This window comes from Idiotropiscis lumnitzeri, chromosome 6 (genome assembly GCF_059441095.1).
Source record: "Idiotropiscis lumnitzeri isolate Australia: NSW breed Sydney's pygmy pipehorse chromosome 6, RoL_Ilum_1.0, whole genome shotgun sequence".
NCBI lineage: Eukaryota > Metazoa > Chordata > Actinopteri > Syngnathiformes > Syngnathidae > Idiotropiscis > Idiotropiscis lumnitzeri.
The window spans coordinates 8,683,489-8,689,517 of record NC_142396.1 but is presented as its reverse complement, the minus strand read 5'-3'; the positions used below and the strand labels follow the sequence as shown (position 1 = coordinate 8,689,517).

The 6,029-nt window shown below is 41.4% G+C and overlaps 1 protein-coding gene and 1 long non-coding RNA gene across 3 annotated transcripts in view; one reads left to right on the top strand and one right to left on the bottom strand.

The window, feature by feature from the left end:
* Window positions 1-2,863: 2,863 nt before the first annotated feature.
* LOC148335080 (uncharacterized) lies at window positions 2,864-4,957 on the bottom strand. Its single transcript, XR_015844039.1, has 3 exons — window positions 4,753-4,957; window positions 3,647-3,791; window positions 2,864-3,504 (listed from the first exon to the last, which is right to left on the bottom strand). It is a non-coding gene; the product is annotated as an uncharacterized LOC148335080 (long non-coding RNA).
* smad3b (SMAD family member 3b) overlaps window positions 4,790-6,029 on the top strand; it is a 31,954-nt gene continuing 30,714 nt past the window's right edge. For both annotated transcript variants that reach the window (XM_088298052.1, XM_088298051.1), the window contains exons 1-2: window positions 4,790-4,999; window positions 5,415-5,482. The gene's annotated coding sequence lies outside the window, so the exon portion shown is untranslated. The remainder of the gene's footprint in view (window positions 5,000-5,414; window positions 5,483-6,029) is intronic.

Below are 6,029 nucleotides of genomic sequence, written 5' to 3'. Positions count from 1 at the left end.
AAGTTTTTTTTTTTTCTAGTTGGTGTTAATATGAGAGCTGGAAGGAGCATTCACAGCTAAAAACAAGGAGCGCGAAAGTACCGATACCAGGAATCGATATCAGGCCAATAATTATTTAAAGGTATCGGGTATTCAAAAAGGGTGCCGGTCCAATATAATCTTTTAATAAATAAGCATATTGTTGTATACTTCAATACGAAAAAAAAAATGTTTTCATTTGTAAATATCTGTCATTGTACTCATTGAAATTTTATGTATCAAAACCACGAGCAGAACCGGTACTTGGAAACGGTTTCAGTGAGTATTCTAGAAAGAATATTTGATTTAATCAGTCTGTTAAAAAAAAATGGGATCCAACATCCCAACTAAAAACAAGTCAAATGTCTAATTAATAAAAATAATATGGATGGCGTATATTTTCCATAATCATTGAGAAGGATTTTTTTCAGTTTCAGGTTATACATTTGCTAGACAATCATTATAAGCCAATGGCTGCCTTCGCACATAAAATGCTCACTTTTGAGCAACACGGTCAGACAGTTAACCGTTTTGCAACATGTTGAAGTATTTTGAATATTATTTTAATAGATGACCTCAGCTTCATAATCGCAACTAACTTGGTTGTATGTGTCAACCACCCTTTGTTTGCATTATTTTGACTTGCCCACTTGGCCTTGAGGTCCTATGAAGCCAAAGCGATGGAGATGATGGTGGCCGTCTTTGCATTGACGTCAAACTCAAACATGAGTACGACCCATGCATGTTCGCCAGGGTCTCACAATGAACGTCGAAAGAGTCCGGGGGATCCAGCAACTTGAGACGGCCTCTGTAACGGTGGAATGTGCCTTTTTTTTTTTTTACAAGCCTACTGGAATCTTCCAAACTGCTGCCAGGGTGGATGTGGTTTCTCTGGCTTCCTTCATAATTACTGATGTTGGGTTAGATCGGCGGTGCGCTGGCGGTGAGCGTGCGTCGGTGTTTGCCAGCGTTCAGCAAAGGAGCCATTCAGCGCCGCTCGTTCTGCTTTCATGAGCAGCTTTTAATAGACGAGCATCCATGTCCGCTTAAGAGAGCATTTGAAAAAGGTCATTACAACGAGGAGCGCTTTTAAACTCGATAATACCATTTTCCGATTGAATGTGCTGCTGAGCGAGGCGTCTCGCTTCTTCCCCTTCCATAAAGCGGCCCAGACAGCCTCCTCCAGGCCCGCTGCCTGTCTGGAGCCAACATTGTGGAGAGGAGTGGCTCCACTCTGCCTCTGCTCGCTTCCCTACAACTGGGGGCCATTATCCTGCTCCTTTGTGTCTCTGTTATGGGGAAAAAAGGGTCCAGATCACCACTGGAGAGGAACTAGCAGACAATTATATACAATATACCGGGGTGGGCGAGGAGCTAAGGCTCCTAGAGCGGCCACATTATAAAAGCCACCAACGAGGATAGAAGGGGCTTTAATTAGATGTGGGGGAGCCAAGTGACAGTTCATATATAGTGCATACATCTTGTTTGAGGATGGCACTGCAAGGAAAAGTCTTTATTGGCTGTTTTAGGCATGGCTTTGATTAGCCCGCCTCAATCATTTCCTGCAGAGGTCAGCCCAACAAGCAATTTTAGTTGATTCCAAACGTGTGCTCGGGTCATGCCACATAGCAGAACCTGCGTTGTACGCCACTAAAAAGCCCAATTCTGCTAAGCAGCAAGCATGTGTGTGAGCGCACTGTTGCTTTTTAAAGCTGAGTTTCCAAAGCCTGTTATTAGGTTTTGCGTGGTGCCAAAGCCTCAGTACATTCCTCAGACTGCAGCCTTTCCCGACGCCGACGACCCTGCAACGAAGCACTGAGAACTGTTCGCGTATTGCTCTCAAGTCACGAAATGAATCTGAAGAATCAACAAACATGTTGCGTCACAATGAAGCAAACGTTCTGTTTTTATTTTGGATGAGTGGGCAAAGAAGACAATTTCATGAATAAAACTGGGGTCAAGTACCTAGTGGGTGGAGCTAGACACCATGCAGCCTGCTGATTGGCTGACCCAGAATTGTCATTATTTATTGTTCAGCAAGAGTGAGTCATATTTTTTGGCATTGCTGATTACGTTCACACTTCAAGTGAACTGTCTGATGACAAAAAAAAAAAAGGGGGGGGGGTCATCTTGACAACTTTTGGCCATCTCCTCCATGACTAAAGGGGAGTCTTAAACTATTGGGAGGAAGCAATGAGGAGCACAAGTATATTTTATAATAATACAGTTCTGTACTACTGCATTTTTTACCGACTTCTATCTTTTTTTTTTTTTTTAAGCCGCAAGCCACCATTTGAGATTACATGTTTCAATCGCTGATTAGTAGTTTAGAGAGCAGGATTACACAAAAACGAGCAATGTGAAATTTGGAGGGTTGCTTCGTATTAAAATTGTAGGACCTTTTGGTTATAGTATATAAAAGTGTTGCACATTTGAGATTTTATCGAGCTGCTGCTTACAATGTTACCGAAATGGGATGGGAGTCATCCAAACTCTCGCATGTCGTTTTGCAAAATCGCAATCTCAACCGGGAAGTTGACTTCTAATGACCATATATTTAAAGTTTTTACTAGATTATTTATTTTATTAATCTTGTCATATAATTTTTAAACATATGCATATAATATATATTCTCATTCATTATAAGTTTGGCCTTGGTGGAGCTCTGCTCTTCTAGTTAAAGTACAAAAAAAAAAATCACATTGAGCAAAGAAATTCTTCCTTTTAAATTTAGATTTTAAATAATAAAAGATAAATACTGAAGGGAAATGAGGGGCAGACAGTGTACAGAATTTAAATACAATTTATTTTAAGCAAAAAGGACAGCATTTGAGTTAGCAGGCATTCGATTGTTTGCAGCGGTCTTGCATTCAAGTGGTAATGATTACAAAATAAAAATGACACATCGTGGTTGACAAGTTGTGATGTTGTTTGCTTGTTTGTTCAGGGGTGTGATGACATTTGGGTGGAAGCTGTTTTTTATTCTTGTTGTTCTGGCTGTGAAGCTAATGTTCTGTGGCACGGGTGTGAAGCCCACCCCACGGTTGTATTATGCCGTTCTAATGACATGATGGAGAGCCTTCTTGTCCTCTACGGTACAGTTCCCACACCGGACTGCGATGGAGTCGGTCAGGATGCTCTCCACCGCGCATCTGTAGAACTTTGAGAGGAAATCCAGATGATTTTCTATCTCTCTGTTGAGCTTTAAGTGCAGATCTCTGACAAACCAACCTAAGTATAGTAACAAATAATTTGCACTTTGTTTTTGCCCGCACCACTGCTGTTTATGTGGATGACATCCCATAATGGAACCCGAGCCAGATCTGACGTTGCCGTTCCAAACTGTACTGAGCTGTGCTAAAATGAACTGGAGAGCTCAGAGGAAACATGGCTATAATAAAGTCAATTGTTTAGTTAAGTCAGGCAGATGCGGCGCAGCTTGCTGCCACTCCATTTCATGACCTCGTCGTACTGCACATCTGGCCCCTGTAAAAAAAAAAAAACACACATACACACAGTGAGTTAATAGCACCTTTGGAGACGAGTGGAGATTATACGGAGCGGCCGGAACAACTTCCTGCTCTTCCTCTTGTCATGAACGCCACCTCACAACGTGTCTTCGTCTCACCTCTGCAAAGGGTGTTAATTATGGCTCCTCGCAGCTGCCGTGCTCGCCACTTACAGGGCATGCTGACACATGCCGGTGTGCTGGGGATCCACGCTCTCACGGGGGATTATGGGAAGGCACGCTAGCCTGGCCCAATTTTGGCTCACTGAAATGCGTCAAATTTAGGCTGGCAAATTGGAATCAATGTGACTGACAATAAAGTGCACCAATTGAATTATTTTGTCTGCCCAGAAATATGTTTTCTTGACTGTCCAACTTTTCTACACCCTGGTATGATACTTAAGTGTCCTTGTAGGGTAACTATATTTTAATAGTTAACAACAACTACTTGTCCCATACCGGGTAACATTTTAAAATGTTACTAGTTAACACCTATTGCTACATGGGTACTGATGTACTGCATGCTAGTAGCAAGTACGCCAACGTTGGATAAATGGCGTATTAGTACTCAGACTAACTCAGACCATAGCTTGTGACTAAAAAATAAGTCAGGAAAAGCCTTCTAGAACATCTGAACTTTATTTGAGGTGAATCACAGAGACTTTAAAAGGTGGCAGCTGTGTGCTGACCACCATTTACAACTGATATTGAATGTCATTAATAAATTCTGATCTCAGCTACCACCCCAGGTATTAAGGGTGTGCACACTTGTGCAATTACACTATCTCACTCGCAGGATATCAAGATTTGAGTCGTATGAGTATTCATTCAATATCCTAACCCTAGTGTGTTATACGCAATGTGTAGACTAAAGTAATCTCACAATTGCAGCGCAGTAGTTTACGCAGACATTTTAATGGCATAATCATGAGCTAAAGTGTCACGGTAATGGATTAAAAATACTTTGTAACCTTAATAAGTAGAAATTTGGCATATCTCTATTCTAGTGGCATAGTTATTTTTCAGCTTACTTTGTACTTCAACTCCTTACATTTTACGTTAAAAAAAAGCCTTCTTCCAACTTAATTTTGGATAGTGTTCATTACAATTTATCATTGTTCAAAACACTAATCCAGATGAATCACGCAAGGATAGATAGAGTAGTTTTATCGTGGTCGGACGAGAAGTAATTCCAACACTTTTGGTTTGTTCGTGATGCATCGCACCTGCATTTGACGCCCATCAATGAAAATTCCCCACTCAAACTCGCCGCAGACGGCCGGCAAGACGTCCAACTTTCCGTGTCCCAACCGAGGAGCAGCAGCAGCGAGGATATTCGAAGGCAGAAAAGCCAGCCAACCATCACACATCCCTGGTTGAAATTGGGGACATTTTTCAAAAATGACGAATTTAGAGTGCCACCACCTTATGGCTTTCAAAAACTCGTTGTCAAGCTTGAATAACCATACTAAGGTAAGATGGTTTATTTTATTGTCGAGGGTGGGAAACTTAATTAGACTTCAGATAAATGTTATAATATAAGTTTAATTTATTGTGTAGAAAATGGACTATAGCGCTAGCTAATAGTATGCGAGCTAGCTGTTTGCTAATAGTATGTGAGCTAGCTTTTAGCTAATGTATGTGAGCTAGCTGTTAGCTAAAAGCACGATTGTATTTGTTATGCCTGGGTACTTATCGAGACATGCCATTGTTTGCTGGCAAGCATCAGGCTGTGATTCAATGTTGCAAGCTAGTTTGGTGGGCTGTGTGTGATATTTGAAATTTGACTTTGGCCAAAACAGAATTTATATATGTCTATTATTGTTATTTGAAGTTGTAGTATTGGTATATGCAATATTTGTAAGTAACACAAATGACTTTTGGCCAGATTTGTCATCTTACATCCGTGGCCCTCACACATCTCAAGTTTGGACGCACACTTCCCAACCAATATAGGTTAGTGATTACACACCATTGAAGTTGGACTTTTTGTACCATTACCAACCATGTTTATACGATCAGGACCCATAGACCATACTGAAATGAATTTGACTTTCTCACTTCAGTATTATTTGTCTCCTTGCATAAGTGTTTTAGTTTTCATACTGAAAATTCTCAAAGGGCTTTCTATAGTGACCTACAGTGTTTTGTACTGGAAAAGTAAAATGAAGGAACATATGACAGGAGGCTGGATTGAAGTCACTGATGGTGTAGACTTCCTTCCTTTTCTGCCCCTCTTTGTCCGTTCTGCTTTTCTGTGTAAAAGCTACAGGCAGATAAATGCAGGATCTTCTGTCATGGCTCTGATGGGAGAATTTTATGAGATCTGTTGGGCCACCAAGCGAGCATTCAACACATGACTTGCCACTTTGTCAGAAGCCAAAAAGCACACCAGTGGTGATGCTCCTCTGCACATCTTCTAGCTTGCTCCTTCCCTCCCTCCGGCTCTCCTTCCCGCCCTCGGGTAATTACAGGGTGCAAAAGGGGCCTCTCTGACGTACGA